Genomic DNA, 20,793 nt, shown 5'->3' on the forward strand with positions numbered 1-20,793 from the left:
TCTGCTGCAGTATTCCGCTTGTGGAGCCCGTCACGGCCGTGTGCATAAGGTCTAAGTCATTCCCCCCAACGTGCAAAACTAAGATTTTTGGGACCACAAAATGGTGTACGTCCAGTATAACCCTGCACCACGCAATCCTATCCATCTTATTGCCATGACGTCCTGCGCAAAACCCATCTGTCTCCCATTCGGGCAGATGTTTGCCCAGTCAGCACCCCAGTAAACATAAGAATAGCCCAGCATCCATACTAGGGCTGGGCGTCGATCTGCAAAGAGAAGAAAAGAAAAAAACGTGAAACATAACTAACATCAAACTTCAACATTCCCGCCGATTTGCCTGCACCCACACCTTTTTAACTTTTACTACACAGTAAATGTGGATGGAAATAAGATCTGTACCACCTGGATTCCCATTCACTGTTCTGTTTTACCACCTTGGAACCAAGGCCCAAACTTGCCACTTCCATTGCTGCCCCTATGCAGAAGGAATGTTATCTGAATAGAGAGCCATCAATGATCAAACTATCCAAGGCATTATGGAAAACCACTATAAAAATTGGAATCTGGACAAAAAAAACCCCTGTGCTCATGATAAAAAATGGCCCTAAAACTACCCATGAAAGATTCTTATAAATGAATAAATAATTAACCGAGCACACCACTGCCCCCGCCACTCATCCAATTATGATTCCTCAACCTCTTCCCACCTGGTCCATCTTAGAACCGTGAATCCACACCTCCAGCCGATCCTAAAAGGGCATCACATTCTCCATTGATAAACCCCCTCCCATCTTTTTGCTGGGAGTAACTAATTCCCCCAGACACAATGCCCCCCAAAAACCAATGCAAAAGCCACTTGAAATAAGGCAATCTTGTAAGCATTACTGCACACTTTTTTCAACACTACCCTCAACTGTTCCAACAATTTAAAAGATACAGGACTCTATGTGTCCGGTCACCTCTTCCCTTTTTGGAAAAACTTTCATGGTCTGGCTTACTAAAAATTGCTGTGTCCCATCCTTAACCCTCCTTACTTCAAAGTCAAAGCCGCTATGAAGCGATTGACTTCAGCTACAGACCAGCTTGCAGTGCATGTGTTTACCAGCCAGTACAATAGAGCTCTCACCCTATCGTCATCCATCCGTATGTCACCTAGTGAGATCACCCAATCCTCCCATTTCCACCAAACAGCTTCATAAGCTGTTAACATCCTCGGCAGCAATGATGCAAAAATCAGATGATTCGCTGCTCGACGACCAATTTCCAAAGCTGTGGCGGGCATATTCTTCCCTCCTCTCCTGCTTACCTTTTTCCAGAATTAGCTGATCCCCTCCCTTTTCCTTTATTATAGCACCGAGATAACCCATGGGATGTCCCATTGTAATGGGAGCAGATGTGTTTAAATCTCCAGCTCCCTGCAAACTTGCAGTGGCGCTCATTAAATTGCCCACATAAGCCTGATTTTTGCCCTGCTGATTGCCTGGAAGCATGTCAACCACTGGCCGAGCTCCCTTTGGAAAGGACTGCCCATATCTTACCGGGTCCATCAACCTTAACCAAAAGTCAATGTCCTTGTGGTCCTATTGAATATCAGGGCAAACTGTTTTTCTTTGCCTGAACTGCTCGTCATAATGCAGCCAGGTTTGCCTGCTGTGAACCCTATACACTTCCCCAATAGTATCTGTATAACAAAAAAGAGGGGAACAGTTTTCTGGCACCTTTTCCCCTCTTATGCTGGCTAAAAGGGTGAAAACCTGCAACTGTAAATATCTGTGGGACCAGGCACCAACTTTTCTTCTCTTCCTCTTCTTTCTTTGGTTCCGTCTTCTTCCCTTTGTCCAAATAAAATTTTTCCAAAGGGAAGAAAGAGTATATTTCCACATATTCGTCACAGCAAATTTTTTCCCTAACCTCATTTTTCAAATGAGCCCTCAGAAGACCCTTAAAACGCTCATACACCTCCCCCTTTGCTTTGTCATCCAACCGTCTACTGCCCATCCGTTTCCCTATGCACTGCAACTGTCACCCCTGAGGTCTGCTGAATCTCAACCACTACCTGACTCCTCACAAGGGAATGCTACTCATGCTTGTCAACGGAATTGACGAAGTTGCCCACGCTGAAATCTGAGATGCGGCAGCTCCAAAACCTGACCCAGATCCCTTTTTGTATCTATTTAAAAAAGTTTCTAAACACTGCCCAAAATGTCCCTCAAATCTTCCCTGCCAATGCACATGTTTAAATCGGGATGCTTCGCCTCCCGTACACCCAACCTAAACTGACGACTGCGAACCCCATATGGCTATCAAAATTGTATGGACATAACATTGATATATACTCACAAGGCTGCATAGGAGCTGTAAACCCACCAGCCATTGACCCTGTATCCCAACGATCACGTTGAAACATCTCCCCTTCCTCTTCTGACACTGGCAACACCTCTGAAATCATTACCTTCTGCGACAAACCCGTTGATCAGGAAGCCGACACCGCTGTCCTCAGTGAGGAAGCCCTTATTTATGCTGCAGGATCAGCCAATTTCTGTCTGTTGTCACTGACCCACTGACCTCAGGACCAAACCACTGCTGGACTTCAGGCATCCTCTTCTTCTCCTCGTTCAGATGGACGACAGGGAAGCTCTCTGACCAATGCATCGCCAGGTGAGCTTACCCTCTATTGCTTTCTGTGGTCAGCCAGGTGCTAGGCCCTGCCTCTTTGTGAGGCCATCCACCCAGCACTGAATCGTGGAGTCAAACAGGATTCCTCCCAGGCTGACTCTACTTCTTGGCAGGTGTTGTAAAGGAGACGCGGCCTGGAGGGTCCTCAGAAGGGTTTCCCAGCTGTTGCAGGCCCCTTGGTGTAAGCTCCAGGCTGACGCCCTCCGTTCTCTCACAAGCACTGAATCACTCACCACATCAGTTGTCTGCAGGGCTTCCTCCATACTCTGCCTCAGCCATTCAGGACCACGGACAGCAGCAGTTGCATGGAATTTCTACAGCACAGTATCAACATACATAATGTAAGTATAAGCTTCTCTTTCTCTCTCCCTGCTTCCTTCTTCCTCAATTTTCTTCTACCAACTGCCCTTCCCGCTCTTTCCTCCTCCTTCTGACTCCTCCTATCCCCCCTTTCTCCTAATTCCTGTTAACCATTTCCTTTTTACTCCCTTTTAACCCTGCCATGTAGGCCTCCATGTACATGATCTCTTACATATTTCCCCATATTTGGAGCGGGGCTTGAGGGATTCTCATAGTGATTCAATCTGTGGCCACCTCTTTTTGCTAGAGAAGAATCACTGTGAGAATCCCTCTAGTCCCGCCACCTCATCCCTGCTCTCGGGGAAACCTTGGGAGAGCCCTTAGCAGCGCCCCCTATCTCTCCAAATATGGGGAGGTATGTAGGAGATCCCCTGTAACTCTGCCCCCTCCATCTCCTTGCTATGGGGGATTCCAAGGCTGTTGCATGATCTTCTCTGATTGATTTCAATGGGGCTCTAGCCCCATTTAAAACACTGGGCAATATCGCAGCTTCTTTTTTATTGCAGCGAAGCTTCAGTGGACACAACACAAATGAGAATTAAGCCATTGAAAATGATTGGTTTCATAATCATACATTTTCACTCAGTCTCTCATTGCTAGAAAACCTATCGCCAGTGGGTAAGAGCCCTAATAAGAGTAATAAAAATTTATTAAAAACAGCCCTGCATGTTACAAAAAAGTTGCAAAAAGTCCCAACAAACAATAAAGTTTAAGCCAATGCATCTAGAGTAAATGGCTGAAAATAAAACCCTATTTTTCTGACCATAAAACACATTTTTTTAGCTAGAATAAATCTTCCTAAAGTGTTCCTGCAGCTTATAGTCTGAATGGACTGTCACTAGGGACCGACTGGAGGTCTTAAAGGGGTTGTCACGCGCCAAAACGTTTTTTTTTTTTTTTCAATAGCCCCCCCCGTTCGGCGCGAGACAAACCCGATGCAGGGGTTAAAAAAGAAAACCGTCCAGTACTTACCCGAATCCCCGCGCTCCGGCGACTACTGACTTACCTTGTGAAGATGGCCGCTGGGATCTTCACCCTCGGTGGACCGCAGGTCTTCTGTGCGGTCCATTGCCGATTCCAGCCTCCTGATTGGCTGCAATCGGCACGTGACGGGGCGGAGCTACGAGGAGCCGCTCTCCGGCATGAGCGTCCCCATTCAGAAAAGAAGAAGACCGGACTGCGCAAGCGCGTCTAATCCGGCGATTAGACGCTGAAAATTAGACGGCACCATGGAGACGAGGATGCTAGCAACGGAACAGGTAAGTGAATAACTTCTGTATGGCTCATAATTAATGCACAATGTACATTACAAAGTGCATTAATATGGCCATACAGAAGTGTATACCCCCACTTGCTTTCACGGGACAACCCCTTTAAGGCAAACTTTTCCTACCACTAATAGGCTAATGATCAGGTTAGTGAAGCAGGATGAGCCGACACTAGCAATGGAAAAGTAATTTTGGTCTGCACAGTGGCCTAGGAGTAATGGTAGCTTTATTCATGCAGGTAGGCAATAGATTCGACAAGATTTCATGACCCGGTTTGGGACGGGCCAGGTCTGGTCTGGGCTGATGGCACTCTGCCTGAAACTGGGCTCGAGGCATAGTGGCCTACTGAGGTTTCAATTATAGTACTGAAAAGAGGACTTCTGACTAATACTGCTCAATAGTGGTTTAATAACAGAAAAGATCGAAACTGGAAGGACCCATGCAGATTAATGTCCAAATAATGTCTCTTATAAAACCAGTGACTGGTCCATAATAAAGGAGTGCCCCCATACTTGGGGATTATAACATCTTGGCATCTGAGGCAGTACACAATTTGCAACCTGGTTCCTGGCTTATTCACTCTGTTTTGAATATAGTCCTTTTGCGTTTTCGCAGACTGTTCTGTGGTAATTTGTAGGGGACTGTCAACTCTAGTTAGGCCACTTCCAAGTTAAATGCAATCTGAAGCACTGTTAGTCCATTGCCCATAGGAGGTTATTGCTGGGGACCCCATAGGTGTCAACTTTTTTTTTCCAAAGCAGCTTGTGTCCCACTTGCAGTGCAAATGACACCAGACTGCTCCTGGTCCTGTTACCACTCTTGAATTGTGTGCCTAGAGCTACCCACACAAAGGGTCACTCTCCTTCTCCACCCTTAGGCTTCCTTCACATGGGTGACATGGCATTGCCATGAGAAAATTGCAGCGATATCGCATCGCTGGTCCGTGTGATATAGCTGCTGTTTCTTGATGCCATGATTAGGTAGCGCTACAAAGTCGCATGTAGTGCTACAAAGTTGCGCAACTTTGAAGCACCACTTGTGAGGATTTTCGGGGGGAAAGCTTGAAATATAACTAAAAAAAAAGTATACATCACCTTAGCAGTGATGTCTGGCACTGCTGCAGCTTCCTCCCAGTCCCCGCAACTGGTCTCCTTCATCTCTTCTGGATGGGGATTGAAAAATCCCCAACTCCTAGAAGCGCTGGCTGTGATTGGCTGACGCTTAGCCTATCAGAGCCAGCGCTCGATGAATGGCTGTGATTGGTTCGTCGAGCGGTGGCTGTGATTGGCTAAGCATCAGCCAAACAGAGGCAGCACTTTCAGGAGGCGGAGATTTTTCAATTCCCAGCCATGAAAGATGAAGCAGACAAGTGTCGGGGACCATGAAGAATATGCGACCGGGCTGACAGCGCCTCTAAGGTGATGTATACTTTTTTTTTCTGCAGCTAGGGCTTTGGTTATGGCTTTGACAGTATTATTTCCTACTGTCAAAGTTGCATTACACCGCACAAAAATTGCGTCTTTGTGCAATTCAATGTAACAGAGAGGAAGGCTCCATAGGGAAACATGGGCTACAAAACCTCACTAGTCACGTGCATATCGCTAGACCCCCAAGGTTTTTCTGTCGGGATGACGCATGCTACTAAACATCGCATGTGTGAATTAACCCATAGGAAAGCATGGGCTTCACATACATGCAATTTGTAGCATTTTGGCAACGCGACACAATTGCGCGACTTTGTCACCTGTGTAAAGGAGGCCTTAAAGAGACAGGCGGTGCATTAATTTATCCTCTCTGAAATAAACAGTGCCACGTGAGTCATTATAATGGAAAGTACCCCCTCCTACAGGTCTGCCTTCCGTTTCTGTTCCATATCCAGCTAGGGGCAGAGCGGTGATAATTAGAGATGAGCGAACGCGTTCGTCTGAGCTTGATATTCGTGCGAATATTAGGGTGTTCGGGATGTTCGTTATTCGTAACGAACACCATGCGGTGTTCTGGTTACTTTCACTTCCTTCCCTGAGACGTTAGCGCGCTTTTCTGGCCAATTGAAAGACAGGGAAGGCATTACAACTTCCCCCTGCAACGTTTAAGCCCTATACCACCCCCCTGCTGTGAGTGGCTGGCGAGATCAGGTGTCCGCCTAATATAAAAGTCGGCCCCTCCCGCGGCTCGCCTCAGATGCCTTGTGAGTTAGATGAGGGACAGTGCTGTTTATACCGGAGCTGCTGTAGGGAAAGAATTGGTAGTTAGTGTAGGCTTCAAGACCCCCCAAAGGTCCTTATTAGGGCCACTGATAGCTGTGTGTTGGCTGCTGTTAGCAGTGGCATTTTTTTTTTCTCAAAATCGGCTCTGCAGAGCGTTGCACCCGGCATTAGGGACAGAAGTGCTGCATAGGCAGGGAGAGTGTTAGGAGTGAGTGTAGCCTTCAAGAACCTCAACGGTCCTTTCTAGGGCCATATTTATCCGTGTGCAGTACTGTCCAGGCTGCTGTTAGCTGTGCTGCATTTTTTTTGGGCTTCTCAAAATCGCCTCTGCAGAGCATTCCACCCTCCATTGATACTGCAGGGAAAGAATTGTATAGGCAGGGCCACAACACAGTTATTATTCATAGAATATACGCAGTGCTGCCTTTTGGTGGAAAAACAAGTGAAAACAAATCTATTTGTCCAGCCTCTGTCCGTCCTTACGGGCGGTGGACACGTGTGAGCTGCGTGAAAAACATTGCTAAATCATACGCACCCAGCTACGCTTTACTGCTGGCTTCGCCATTTGCTTTCCTTAATTGGGAAAAAAAATACCTGCTCTGCCAGAGTTATAATAACTCTGCTACCCTCACGTTCTGTGACACATTAGCAGGGACACAGCACAGTTATTAAACTTCTCATGTTCATTGAATATACGCAGTGCTGCCTTTTGGTGGAAAAACAAGTGAAAACAAATCTATTTGTCCAGCCTCTGTCCGTCCTTACGGGCGGTGGACACGTGTGAGCTGCGTGAAAAACATTGCTAAATCATACGCACCCAGCTACGCTTTACTGCTGGCTTCGCCATTTGCTTTCCTTAATTGGGAAAAAAAATACCTGCTCTGCCAGAGTTATAATAACTCTGCTACCCTCACGTTCTGTGACACATTAGCAGGGACACAGCACAGTTATTAAACTTCTCATGTTCATTGAATATACGCAGTGCTGCCTTTTGGTGGAAAAACAAGTGAAAACAAATCTATTTGTCCAGCCTCTGTCCGTCCTTACGGGCGGTGGACACGTGTGAGCTGCGTGAAAAACATTGCTAAATCATACGCACCCAGCTACGCTTTACTGCTGGCTTCGCCATTTGCTTTCCTTAATTGGGAAAAAAAATACCTGCTCTGCCAGAGTTATAATAACTCTGCTACCCTCACGTTCTGTGACACATTAGCAGGGACACAGCACAGTTATTAAACTTCTCATGTTCATTGAATATACGCAGTGCTGCCTTTTGGTGGAAAAACAAGTGAAAACAAATCTATTTGTCCAGCCTCTGTCCGTCCTTACGGGCGGTGGACACGTGTGAGCTGCGTGAAAAACATTGCTAAATCATACGCACCCAGCTACGCTTTACTGCTGGCTTCGCCATTTGCTTTCCTTAATTGGGAAAAAAAATACCTGCTCTGCCAGAGTTATAATAACTCTGCTACCCTCACGTTCTGTGACACATTAGCAGGGACACAGCACAGTTATTAAACTTCTCATGTTCATTGAATATACGCAGTGCTGCCTTTTGGTGGAAAAACAAGTGAAAACAAATCTATTTGTCCAGCCTCTGTCCGTCCTTACGGGCGGTGGACACGTGTGAGCTGCGTGAAAAACATTGCTAAATCATACGCACCCAGCTACGCTTTACTGCTGGCTTCGCCATTTGCTTTCCTTAATTGGGAAAAAAAATACCTGCTCTGCCAGAGTTATAATAACTCTGCTACCCTCACGTTCTGTGACACATTAGCAGGGACACAGCACAGTTATTAAACTTCTCATGTTCATTGAATATACGCAGTGCTGCCTTTTGGTGGAAAAACAAGTGAAAACAAATCTATTTGTCCAGCCTCTGTCCGTCCTTACGGGCGGTGGACACGTGTGAGCTGCGTGAAAAACATTGCTAAATCATACGCACCCAGCTACGCTTTACTGCTGGCTTCGCCATTTGCTTTCCTTAATTGGGAAAAAAAATACCTGCTCTGCCAGAGTTATAATAACTCTGCTACCCTCACGTTCTGTGACACATTAGCAGGGACACAGCACAGTTATTAAACTTAGATTATTCATTCACTAGAGGCAGTGGGGCCTTTCGTTTTCCAAAAATGGAAAAAATTATATTTGGCCTGCAGTCTTGCGCCAATTTATTTCCTGCCTGTGAAATCAAATCACTGGTAATACAGCATGCTGAGGGGTAGGGGTAGGCCTAGAGGACGTGGACGCGGCCGAGGACGCGGAGGGCCAAGTCAGGGTGTGGCACAGGTCGAGCTCCTGATCCCGGTGTGTCGCAGCCGACTGCTGCGCGATTAGGAGAGAGGCACGTTTCTGGCGTCCCCACATTCATCGCCCAATTAATGGGTCCACGCGGGAGACGGTTATTAGAAAATGAGCAGTGTGAGCAGGTCCTGTCCTGGATGGCAGAAAGTGCTTCGAGCAACCTATCGTCAACACGCAGTTCTGCGCCGTCCACTGCTGCAAATCCGAATCCTCTGTCTGCTGCTCCTCCTACCTCCCAGCCTCCTCACTCCACTACAATGACACCTGCTCAGGAGCGGGAACACTCCCAGGAACTGTTCTCGGGCCCCTGCTTAGATTGGGCAGCAGCGGTTCCTCTCCCACCAGAGGAGTTTATCGTCACTGATGCCCAACCATTCGAAAGTTCCCAGGGTCCGAGGGAAGAGGCTGGGGACTTCCGCCAACTGTCTCAACAACTTTCTGTGGGTGAGGAGGACGATGACGATCAGACACAGTTGTCTTGCAGTGAGGTAGTAGTAAGGGCAGTAAGTCCAAGGGAGCAGCGCACAGAGGATTCGGAGGAAGAGCAGCAGGACGATGAGGTGACTGACCCCACCTGGTGTGCAACGCTTACTCAGGAGGACAGGTCTTCAGAGGGCATCAGCAGGGCAGGTTGCAAGAGGCAGTGCGGTGGCCAGGGCCAGGGGTAGAGGCAGGGCCAGACCGAATAATCCACCAAGTGTTTCCCAAAGCGCCCCCTCGCGCCATGCCACCCTGCAGAGGCCGAGGTGCTCTAAGGTCTGGCAGTTTTTCACAGAGACGCCTGACGACCGACGAACAGTGGTGTGCAACCTTTGTTGCGCAAAGCTCAGCCGGGGAGACAACACCAACAGCCTCACCACCACCACCATGCGCAGACATATGATGGCCAAGCACCCCACAAGGTGGGACGAAGGCCGTTCACCGCCTCCGGTTTGCACCCCTGCCTCTCCCCCTGTGCCCCAACCTGCCACTGAGATGCAACCCCCCTCTCAGGACACAGGCACTACCGCCTCATGGCCTGCACCCACACCCTCATCTCCACTGTCCTCGGCCCCATCCAGCAGTGTAGTTCAGCGCACCGTTCAGCCGTCGCTTGCGCCAGTGTTCGAGCGCAAGCGCAAGTACGCCGCCACGCACCCGCACGCTCAAACGTTAACCGTCCGCATAGCAAAATTCATCAGCCTTGAGATGCTGCCGTATAGGGTTGTGGAAACTGAGTCCTTCAAAAGTATCATGGAGGCGGCGGCCCCGCGCTACTCAGTTCCCAGTCGCCACTACTTTTCCCGATGTGCCGTCCCAGCCCTGCACGACCACGTCTCCCGCAACATTGTGCGCGCCCTCACCAACGCGGTTACTGCCACGGTCCACTTAACTACGGACACGTGGACAAGCACAGGCGGGCAGGGCCACTACATCTCCCTGACGGCACATTGGGTGAATTTAGTGGAGGCTGGGACAGAGTCAGAGCCTGGGACCGCTCACGTCCTACCCACCCCCAGAATTGCGGGCCCCAGTTCGGTGCTGGTATCTGCGGAGGTGTATGCTTCCTCCACTAAAGCACCCTCCTCCTCCTCCTCCTCCTCTGTCTCGCAATCAAGATGTGTTAGCAGCAGCATGTCGCCAGCAGTCGGTGTCGCGCGGTGTGGCAGCACAGCGGTGGGCAAGCGTCAGCAGGCCGTGCTGAAACTACTCAGCTTAGGCGATAAGAGGCACACGGCCCACGAACTGCTGCAGGGTCTGACAGAGCAGACCGACCGCTGGCTTGCGCCGCTGAGCCTCCAACCGGGCATGGTCGTGTGTGACAACGGGCGTAACCTGGTGGCGGCTCTGCAGCTTGGCAGCCTCACGCACGTGCCATGCCTGGCCCACGTCTTTAATTTGGTGGTTCAGCGGTTTCTGAAAAGCTACCCACGCTTGTCAGACCTGCTCGTAAAGGCGCGCCGGCTCTGCGCACATTTCCGCAAGTCCCACACGGACGCTGCCACCCTGCGCACCCTGCAACATCACTTTAAGCTGCCAGTGCACCGACTGCTGTGCGACGTGCCCACACGGTGGAACTCTACGCTCCACATGTTGGCCAGGCTCTATGAACAACGTAGAGCTATAGTCGAATACCAACTCCAACATGGGCGGCGCAGTGGGAGTCAGCCTCCTCAATTCCTTTCAGAAGAGTGGGCCTGGTTGGCAGACATCTGCCATGTCCTTGGTAATTTTGAGGAGTCTACCCAGGTGGTGAGCGGCGATGCTACAATCATTAGCGTCACCATTCCTCTGCTATGCATCTTGAGAAATTCCCTGCAAACCATAAAGGCAGCTGCTTTGCACTCGGAAACGGGGGCGGGGGAAGACAGTATGCCGCTGGATAGTCAGGGCACCCTCCTGTCTATTTCTCAGCGCGTACAGGAGGAGGAGGAGGAGCATGAGGAGGATGAGGAGGAGGGGGAAGAGACAGCTTGGGCCGCTGCTGACGGTACACCGGCTGATTGCCTGTCATCCTTTCAGCGTGTATGGCCTGAGGAGGAGGAGGAGGAGGATCCTGAAAGTGATCTTCCTAGTGAAGACAGCCATGTGTTGCGTACAGGTACCCTGGCACACATGGCTGACTTCATGTTAGGATGCCTTTCTCGTGACCCTCGCGTTGCACGCATTCTGGCCACTACGGATTACTGGGTGCACACACTGCTCGATCCACGGTATAAGGAGAACCTGCCCACTCTGATTCCCGAAGAGGAAAGGGGTTCGAGAGTGTTGCTATACCACAGGACCCTTGCGGACAAGCTGATGGTAAAATTCCCAGCCGACAGCGCTAGTGGCAGAAGGCGCAGTACCGAGGGCAAGGTAGCAGGGGATGTGCGTAGATCGAGCAGCATGTACATCCCAGGCAGTGCAACAGTCTTTAAGGGCCTGGCCAGCTTTATGGCTCCCCACCAAGACTGTGTCACCGCTCCCCAGTCACGGCTGAGTCGGCGGGAGCACTGTAAAAGGATGGTGAGGGAGTACGTAGCGGATCGCACGACCATCCTTGGTGACGCCTCTGCCCCCTACAACTACTGGGTGTCGAAGCTGGACATGTGGCCTGAACTAGCGCTGTATGCCCTGGAGGTGCTTGCTTGTCCTGCGGCTAGCGTGTTGTCGGAGAGGGTGTTTAGTGCGGCTGGGGGAATCATCACAGATAAGCGTAGCCGCTTGTCAACCGACAGTGCCGACAGGCTAACACTCATCAAGATGAACAAAGGCTGGATACGTAAGCAATACGTAGGCTGCACCCGCGGATGGAAGCTACGTTCTCTCTCACCATCCAAAACGGGGACATTTCTGCTTCATCAATCTGTGTCTAATATTCCTCCTCCTCCTCCTCCTGCTCCTCCTCCTGAAACCTCACGTAATCACGCTGAACGGGCAATTTTTCTTAGGGCCACAAGGCTCACTCAAATAATTTTTCAGAACAATTTTTATAAGTTTCAATGCGCTTAAAAGCATTGGAACTTTAACTTGAACCAATTTTTCGTTACACTGGGCTGCCTCCAGGCCTAGTTACCACTTAAGCCACATTAACCAAAGCGATTAATGGGTTTCACCTGCCCTCTTGGCTGGCCATGGCCAATTTTTGGGATGTACATTAGTACTGTTGATACAGCAATTTTTGTGGGCCCTCGCCTACAGTGTAATCAAATTAATTTTTAGGCCACCTGCATTACAGCTGACGTTACCTCAGCTGTGTTGGGCAATGCAATGGGATATTTTTGTGTACCGCCGGTGGGTTCCAGGGAGCCACCCATGCTGTAGGTGCACACTGAGTTTTTAATACATCTGTACACTTCTAAAGAACCCGTCTGACTGGGGCATGCAGTGTGGGCCGAAGCCCACCTGTATTACGCACGACATTACTACCTCAGCTGTGTTGGGCAATGCAATGGGATATTTCTATGTACCGCCGGTGGCTTCCTGGCACCCACCCAGGCAGTGGGTCCACAGGGAGTTTAACCTACATGTGTCCACTTGTAAAGAACCCCAGTCTGACTGGGCCATGCAGTGTGGGCCGAAGCCCACCTGCATTAAGCACGACATTACTACCTCAGCTGTGTTGGGCAATGCAATGGGATATTTTTGTGTACCGCCGGTGGGTTCCAGGGAGCCACCCATGCTGTAGGTGCACACTGAGTTTTTAATACATCTGTACACTTCTAAAGAACCCGTCTGACTGGGGCATGCAGTGTGGGCCGAAGCCCACCTGTATTACGCACGACATTACTACCTCAGCTGTGTTGGGCAATGCAATGGGATATTTCTATGTACCGCCGGTGGCTTCCTGGCACCCACCCAGGCAGTGGGTCCACAGGGAGTTTAACCTACATGTGTCCACTTGTAAAGAACCCCAGTCTGACTGGGGCATGCAGTGTGGGCCGAAACCCACCTGCATTAACCCTTTCCAGTCCACTGTGTGACCTGTGAAGACATTAGGGTTTAAGGCTGTACAGCTCCGTTGTTGGTAGACGTCCGTCGGGGTTCTCTTACTGTATATTGCCAGCCTCTCTGCTGTCGGAGCCTATCCTACGTGTCAGCTCATGCAGTACTGGCTTTAGCCAGCATATAGCGCCGTTGTATAACAGCAGAAAAAGAGTAAGCCCCCTAGGAAAACCATATACAAATTGGATTGGAAGGGGTTAAGCACAACATTACTACCTCAGCTGTGTTGGGCAATGCAATGGGATATTTCTATGTACCGCCAGTGGCTTCCTGGCACCCACCCATGCTGTAGGTGCACACGGAGTTTTTACTACATCTGTACACTTATAAAGAACCCCAGTCAGACTGGGGCATGCAGTGTGGGCCGAAGCCCACCTGCATTAAGCACGACATTACTACCTCAGCTGTGTTGGGCAATGCAATGGGATATTTCTGTGTACCGCCGGTGGGTTCCAGGGAGCCACCCATGCTGTGGGTCGACAGGGACTTCACAATAGGGAGTTGTACCTGCCTGTGTCTATGAATTAAAAAGCCCGGTCTGACTGGGGCATGCAGACACCTTGACAGAATGAATAGTGTGTGGCACATAGGTTCCCCATTGCTATGCCCACGTGTGCAGCTCCTGATGGCGGTGGCACAGGATTCTATTTCTCATTGCTTCTGTACAGCATTGTGGGCTATCGCTCCGCCACTTTTAAAGAGGGTCGCTGCCTAGCCGTGCCAACCTCTGCAGTGTGTGCCTGCGGTCCCTCGTCATGGCAGATGCAATTCTAAATAGACATGAGCATGGTGTGGCATGAGGGCAGCTGAAGGCTGCCCAGGGACACTTTGGTGTGCGCTGTGGGGGGGGGAGGGGGGGGCGGTTGGGCAGCATGTAACCCAGGAGAAGTGTCAGTGGAGTGTCATGCAGGCAGTGATTGTGCTTTGTTGGAGGTAGTGTGGTGCTTAGCAAAGGTATGCCATGCTAATGAGGGCTTTTCAGAAGTAAAAGTTGTTGGGAGGTGGGGGGGCCCACTCTTGCCGGTATTGTGGCTTAATAGTGGGACCTGTGAACTTGAGATGCAGCCCAACACGTAGCCCCTCGCCTGCCCTATCCGTCACTGTGTCATTCCCATCACTTTCCTGAATTGCCCAGATTTTCACACATGAAAACCTTAGCGAGCATCGGCGAAATACAAAAATGTTCTGGTCGCCCATTGACTTCAATGGGGTTCGTTGTTCGAAACGAACCCTCGAGCATCACGGGAAGTTCGTTCCGAATAACGAACACCCGAACATTTTGGTGTTCGCTCATCTCTAGTGATAATGCATCCCCTCCATCCTAGACTCTGACAGCACTGCCAAGCTTTCATTTTGAATAACTCTTGAGTGGCTGATCTTAGCCTGACCAAGCTGCAAGTCTGCCATTTTCTCCTTATTTCTCCCTTTCCTCACTCAATCTGCTGAATAGTATCTCCATTCCCCAGCACAGAGGCAATATAGGACAGTGAGATGAGGCTGAACTTATAGACAGAGCATTGAAGACCCAAAATTAGAGCTCCAGGAAGCTGATTTGCATATTCCTGATGCATTCTGTGAAGAGTCACTGTGAGTGGGACTTAGTGGCATCTTATAGGTTAACTAGCATGAATAGAATTCTTGACTTGACTTGACTAGAAGTTTGGAAATTTACATAAACATGGAAGGGAAAAGGGGCCATATGGTGAACTACAATATATGCTATATGTTTATAGACCTTGCAGAGGAAAAGTCAAATTTTACCTGCCAGAAATGTAAGCTTTTGTCTCTATAAGAGGAAAAGGTGCAATGTCTTCAGGAGAGAATAGCTATATTGAAACTCAGGAAGATGAGGATTTCCTTAACAGAGGAGAAATGACTTTTCAGAATATTGAAGGAAAATAAATTTCCAATGTACTTGCAGAAGCCAAGGAATGAAATCATGTGATCAAAAAAAGCAGAAGAATCAGGAGTCAGTCAGCACCCATAGCCTTCAAGAATCGTGACCGGGCTCTCACACAGGAGAATATGAAGAGGTACATCAATAAATGACTTTGTCCACAAAGAACAGTATAGGAAGCACTCAGACTCCTCTTAGAGCGAGAGATCCACCTTAATCTCATTTGCAAAGATTTACAAAGGAAAGGCTAGAAGCAAAGGCTGAAACTGAATGGGAGGAGATACAGATGAGATATTAGACAGTGAGGGGGATCAATGAGTGTAACAGGTTACCATGGGAGGTGGGGAGTTCTCATTTAATGAAAGTCTACATAGACTGGACAGGCATCTGTCTGGGATGACTTAGTGAATCCTGCATTGAGCAGGGGGTTGGATCTGAGGACCATGGAGGTCCCTTCCAGCACTTCTATTCTATGATTCAATGAAAGATCTTAGAACAAATTAATAAGCAGATGTATGCAAGTACTTGTAGGAGAATGGAGTAACTAACCAGAGCCAGCATGGGTTTATAACAAACAAGTCATGCCAGGCAAATTTAATTTCCTTCTATGACTGGATTGATCAGGAAAATGTGGTGGATATAGTATTTCTTGACTTTAATAAAGTATTTGACAAAGTATCTCATACCATACTTATTGAAAAAATGACAAACTTTGGGTTGACAAGGCAACTGTTAAGTGGATTCAAAACTGGCCAAGTAATCGTACTTAAGAAATGGTTATAGATGGCTGCCCATCCAAGTGGAAGAATGTGTCAAGTGGGATACCACAAGGCTCTGTCCTAGGCCCAGTGTTGGTCAACGTTTTTATTATTGCTCTAGAGGAGGGAATTGAGGAGAAAATGATCAGGTTTGCCGATGATACAAAGCTAGGAGGGATAGCTAACAATGGGGAAGAGAGAGTATTCAAAAAGATCTAGAAAAGCTTGAACAGTGGGCAATGACTAACAGAATGGCATTTAACAAGGAGAAAAGCAAAATCCTACATCGGGGCAAGAAAAAAGACCCAAAAAAGCACATATAGAATGGGAGGAATTGAGCTAATCAGCACATATGACAATGGCTTGGGTATACTAATGGATCACAGACTGAACATGAGTCAACAATGTGATGCAGTAGCAAAAAAGGCAAACGCAATTCTGGGATGTATTAAGAGAAGCATAGAGCCTAGATCATGTGAGGTAATTATCCCCCTCTACTCTTTCTTGGTCAGACCTCATCTGGAATATTGTGTCCAGTCCCCGGAACCCCAATTTAAAAAAGACATCAAAAAAAGTTCAGAGAAGAGTTACAAAGATGGTGAGCGGTCTGCAAATCATGTCCTATGAGGAACGGTTAAAGGTTGTGGGAATGTTTAGCTTGCAAAAAAGAAGGCTGAGAGGAGACTTAATAGCTGTCTACAAATATCTGAAGGACTGTCACAGTGCAGAGGTATCAGCCATATTCTCATCTACACAAGGAAAGACTAGAAGCAATGGGATGAAACTCAAAGGTAGGAGACACAAATTAGATATTAGAAAAAAACTTTTTGACAGTGAGGTGATCAGTGAGTGGAACAAGTTGCCATAGGAAGTGGTGAGTTCTCCTTCAATGGAAGTCTTTAAACAGGGGCTGGATCCTGTATTGAGCAGTGGGATGAACCAGATGACTCTGGAGGTCCCTTCCAATTGTACGATTCTATCATTTTATGATTCATGGGAGGAAGCCATGCTGCTTAATAATGGGCAGTTATTGGAGCTGAAGTATTACTGAGGAAGGGGTTAAGCTCTGAGAAATAATGTTCAAGTAAATAGAGGATAAGTGGACAAAGGAAATTTCTGCTACAATATGTCAGGAATGCAGGTGTCCAGTCTGACAGTGAACTCTTAGTGCACAGAGATGGCACAAGAGAACATATAAGTGTGCAGGAAGACAGTAATTTGAGCACCACTGAAGTTTAAAAACAAGCAGTCAGTAGAACATCTGGCTTAAAAAATAGGATTGCCATCCAAAGGGAAAATCCATGTGAAAATGTCATCAGTGCTGGAGAACTACATGGGGCTCATTCAGGCCGGTGTTCTGTTGTGCTCCTCCCATCCCCTTTATTATTGCAGATTACAGTAGGTAAGTCCTTTTTATATTATTGTACATTGATTTTCTGTGAGTCCTGCAAGATTCATGTCTCATACTACCTGATGTCCTAATGTGCTGTTGATTGCATGTGCTTGCTGAAAATCCTTAGGTATGTTACTGTCGGTAGAAATTTTAAAGTTGAAATGTCTACCTCTTAAAGGGGGTGGGGTGTCATAAGAAAATTACCAATTATATACATCATGTTTTTATGCTAACTTTTAAAGAATTTTAGATGTTTTTTCTTTCATTAACTTTTCCACATCATGATCTATGTTCGAAAAATCCTGAAATCCTGCAGTTCTCACACTGACCACTATGCCTAATAATAACCTGACACTTCCTGATTCATATAAAAAAAATCTTCTTAGCAGTCATCTTATTATCATTACAGGCAGGATTACAATGAGAGGGGACATTTATATATAGGTAAAACAGAATCCCTCATTCACAATAGGTGATGGACACAGCTCACCTCCTCTCCCTACCTAATGCGGCAGCACAGTGTATAGAGTGGCCTGCAGAGGGCTAGAAACAGGCACTTTGGACTGCAAAGAGAGGGTTAACACCTGCTGGGTGTGGCATGAAACAACATAAAAGTGTCATTTCCTGAAATACTCAGGAGGGAGTTACAGCTCAGTGGAGCTAGAAGGACTGAAAACCTGAGGTCCCGTTTGGACCAATGAGATCTTGTCTGGATCTGTTTGGTACCGTCACCAAGTCTGATGGAGGAGGATGTCTTCCAGACGCCATGACTGGGGCTGCTGACAGTGACCCATTGGATTTGTGAACCTTGATATACAGACTTTTGTTTACTGTGTGTGCTATCCACCAAAGGCGTAACTTGAAGCAAAACCCAATGCAAAACCTGTAACAGGGCCGCCAACTATAATGCTTTAGTCATAGTCCTGGACTCCCTATATGGAGAAAAGAGGCCTGAGCCAGTTTGCAACCACATCCCCTATAGATATGTCCCTGCTGTACACGTTGGTTGCTGTGTGCAATAAAAACTGGCAGGTGCCAGAGTTTATAAGAAAGTCAAGTCTTCTGGAGCCTGCTTACACATGAAGTGTGCCATTTTCCTGACATCGTGGTTGTTGATCCGCATGCGACAAACCCCCTTGCCACACTATACAGAGCATGCCCACAACACTCTCCCATATAAGTAAATGAGTCCATTTCTATACATTGGGGCCTCTTTATGAAATCCAGTATGCTGGAGTTTTGGAGTCCAAAGTCAAAATTTTGTTGTACACACCCAGACTGCAACTCTTCAGGCCTGTTTGATAACTAGCAAAAATGTAAATGACTTTATTTACCTAAAATGATGTCTTTGTGCTGAGAAATTCCTCCTAAATGCTGACCACCAGGGCCTCCATTCCTTCCAATTTGCTGCCCACTGTCTGTTGCCAAGTCTATCTCTAGTAACACATAACAAGATAGAGAACAGGAAGTTGAATGACTTTTGCTACCCATAGAAGTCTATCGGGATGGGATGGATGGGGAAAGAATAAGCAATTATACAGATCCTGAAGCAACTGAGAATTTGAGATAGAGCCTGCAGTGGGGAAAACTGGTGATATACATGGGATACAAGGCATATCATTAGCAGATATAGTGTTATTCTTCATTTACGCATATATGGCAGCTTATTCTGAAGAAAACTTTGGTTGTTCTTTGTCTCACATAGAACTTTTTATTAATATTTCATGAATTGATTATGGATAACAATGCTAGGGATTTTGTACTATTGCCAAAAATAGATTTAGGCTTTATGTTGTTTTTGTCTCAGCCTCATGTAGATAGGCTTCATTGGCAGACTAATTCATCGCTAGTAGCATTCCTACAGGGGAAACTTCATGAGGCTTTCCAATCGTGTTGGTTCCCACAGTGGAGATGGCAAAATGCCCACGGCTTATAATCACTATGCCAACTTTGGATACAGATGTAACAAACATTAACTTCACATTTAAGTTCACTTAACTATAATGTACTACAATGCTGTAAATGGAGTTATCACAATGCGTACAGTTGCAATCAAAATGATCCCACCCGCCATTACACATCAGGTTAATTTGCTAAATTTACAAACAAGAACAATTAAAATAGCTCAACACAACGAATATCACAAGTGGTTTCTCCAAATTCACCACAAATGTTACTTTTAACGACTATGTATGTTCACATGTTGCAGATTTTGGTGCGGATCCACAGTAAAATCCATGTCAAAATCCGTACTGTTTGTGTATGTTTCCACGACGGAATCAAAAGAGGATATCATTAGTGTGAAATCCTCCTCTAAAAACGGTGTCAAAATCTGTGTCCTTCTGATACAGTTTCTGACGCGGATCTGTACACAGAATATACCCTGTCAATGTGCAGAATCTACAAGTGGAATCACGTCGTGGAAAATTGCGTTACTAGGAGTGTCTATATCAAAAATCTCTTCTCTTGATGTGGAAATGAGCGTTTCCATGTCGGAATTCCAAACACAGATTTTGCCTAATGACAGGGCAAAATTTCACTTGCGGATCAGTGCCAAAAACCCCGTCAGAAGTGGATGTGGATTTTGACATGATTTTTAGAGGCTGAATTCATGTGGAATTCTTTCCTAGAATTTCCTGATTCTTGATTGACTCCATCTTGCCCTTGGCATGCTGCCGATTTACGATTTACAAAGCATCCCTAGAGCATCATCAAGCCATTGTCATGCTTCACCTTGGGCGGGCATTTCATTCTTCCTCCTCCAGACATAATGCTGGTCCAGAGGCCCAAGAAGTTCCAGTTTTTTTTCATCACTCCACAGTATAGAATCCCAAACTTTTTGGGGTTATTTATCTGGTTTTGAGCTTATTGAAGGTGACCTTCAGTGTTTAGTATGCACTTTACTATGCAAGTTGAAACCTCAGTTCATGCTGTTACTAAATATTGCTCATTTGCAGTCACTTGAAGGTTTTTCAAGAGGGGCTACACGTCTTTCTTGAGAGATACAATGTTATAATCATACTGAGTAGGTTCAAAAGCTCTCTAGAAACATGTGATGCAATAGTGAGAAGCCTGAAAGTGGATTAGTTCAAGGTTGGTTGTTGTAGTTACTTATGTGTTACATTGACCACCCTAAGAACAAGATAGGGTGGGCAATGTTAAGTCTGGTAAACCCTGGGATAAGAAAGAGTGATGATTAACATACTTGCTTTTTGAATAAACAGTTGTTCTCATGGGCACCCAGTTACCCTGTCCTTCCTCTATCCAATGACTCACATCTCCAATCAGAGTATGTGACTTCCGGCCATAACTCAGAGTAGTGCATCAGCAATTGAGTCAACAATTGAGGAGGGCTGGATCTTCTGTTGGTCCATTCTCAGCAACAAATACACTTGCAGATGGTCTTTATCACTGAACACCTCACATTCATCAAAAGACTGTGAGAATGGGACTGACATGAGTG

Source organism: Eleutherodactylus coqui, chromosome 4 (genome assembly GCF_035609145.1).
Source record: "Eleutherodactylus coqui strain aEleCoq1 chromosome 4, aEleCoq1.hap1, whole genome shotgun sequence".
Taxonomy (NCBI): Eukaryota; Metazoa; Chordata; class Amphibia; order Anura; family Eleutherodactylidae; genus Eleutherodactylus; species Eleutherodactylus coqui.